Here is a 1,733-nt window from a genome sequence, read left to right as displayed (position 1 = left end):
ATTCTAGTCTCTGTTCAAGGACTCAATAAGGGGATTAGTAGACATTAGTAATTATGAAGATGTGTTTCTTGTTGATGGTTAAGAGATGACCAAAGGGTAGAGTGGACCTAGAGAAGAGTAGGAGTTGTGTTACTAGAAAAACAATATGGTGAATAGGAAGGTGAAACAGAAATTTCAGGTATAAGGCAGGGGTTCTGAGTACCTGCAGTCCAGATAAATGTCATAGCCTGACCCCTGCCATAAAAATGACATAAGTTCTTTCCAACTTGGGCCCAGCAGAATGGCTCCCGCAAAGAAGGGTGGCGAGAAGAAAAAGGGCCGTTCTGCCATCAATGAGGTGGTGACCAGAGAATACACCACCAACATTCACAAGCGCATCCATGGAGTGGGCTTCAAGAAGCGTGCCCCTAGGGCACTCAAAGAAATCCAGAAATTTGCCATGAAGGAGATGGGGACTCCAGATGTGCGCATTGATACCAGCCAGGCTCAATAAAGCCGTCTGGGCCAAAGGAATAAGGAATGTTCCATACCGTATCCGTGTACGTTTGTCCAGAAAACATAATGAGGATGAGGACTCCCCAAACAAGCTCTACACACTGGTAACTTACGTACCTGTTACCACATTCAAAAATCTACAGACAGTCTATGTGGATGAGAACTAAGCTGCTGAGTGTCAAATAAAGTTGGAGAACTAACCAAAAAAAATGACATAAGTTAATAACTGTAAGGTGATATTTAGTTCAACTAAGTGGTCATGTATAGCAACACATTATATCTCTTAATTTCTAAGAGACTGGGGCTTTTAGTGGAGTTCACAGCTGAGTTACTTATACACACTTGGGTCACTTAAGAGTCAAGACCACCATCCTACTGTGTCCTCAACCTGTTTGTTTAACATGCCTATAAGAGAACAATGTAATAGACAATCTTACCTGTCTTGGATATCCCATATAATCAACTTTTATAACCTAAGTTCATGCAAAGCTGTAATCTTAAATTATGTGCTGTTTCATACACTTCACCCAGAGTAATCCGTGTGTATTCTTATAACCATTTGCTGGAAATAACAGAAATAGCAATGGAGAGCAATCTTATAAGATGAATATCTGCCATAAATGCTAAACACAACATTTGGGTATTGCTGATAAACAAAGAGGTTTATAGCACTGTTTGTTATTTGAGTCAATTGGGGTCAGTTGGGGGCAACTTAAAATGTTGTTAAAGATTTCTGTAAAGGATTCCTCATTCCTTTCCCAGGTGACGCTTTCTGTGCTGTTCCATAAAAGAGAGAGCATAGCTCTTTGTTAGGGACAGACGTGCTCAGGAATGGACATAGACTCAGGATAGAGTCATAATTTAGCCCAATTAGGACAGACTCTGACTCGTATAACTGACAGATGGAGGGCAGAAGACGCAGGGAGAGTAGAGAGTTCAAATCTGGGTTTGCTCTGGGGTAAATGACACTAAGGGGAAGTGCCCTGATCTCTTTCTTCAATGTAACACATATGGATTATTGGCGACTTGAAGTTTACTGTTAATGTGTTAAATCTTCACAGCCTTGGAATGAATTTTCCTTTGAGGTAAACAGGAATGAGCTCAAAATAAGCATTATTAAAGCTATTTAAGAAATGGAAAAATTCTTGGGAACTATGTATACTTGGCGACGGGGGTTGGGGGGGAGCGGTTCTTAAAAGTTATAATTAAATTATTTGGTGTTATAGAACAGAATAGTG

General features: G+C 40.3%; 1 pseudogene; it reads left to right on the top strand.

Annotated features, from left to right (window-relative positions):
- The first annotated feature begins 280 nt into the window (after nt 1-280).
- LOC102923215 (large ribosomal subunit protein eL31 pseudogene) lies at nt 281-705 on the top strand (annotated as a pseudogene).
- Nucleotides 706-1,733: the final 1,028 nt, after the last annotated feature.

This window comes from Peromyscus maniculatus, chromosome 15 (genome assembly GCF_049852395.1).
Source record: "Peromyscus maniculatus bairdii isolate BWxNUB_F1_BW_parent chromosome 15, HU_Pman_BW_mat_3.1, whole genome shotgun sequence".
Taxonomy (NCBI): Eukaryota; Metazoa; Chordata; class Mammalia; order Rodentia; family Cricetidae; genus Peromyscus; species Peromyscus maniculatus.
This window is presented reverse-complemented; position numbering and strand designations above follow the sequence as displayed.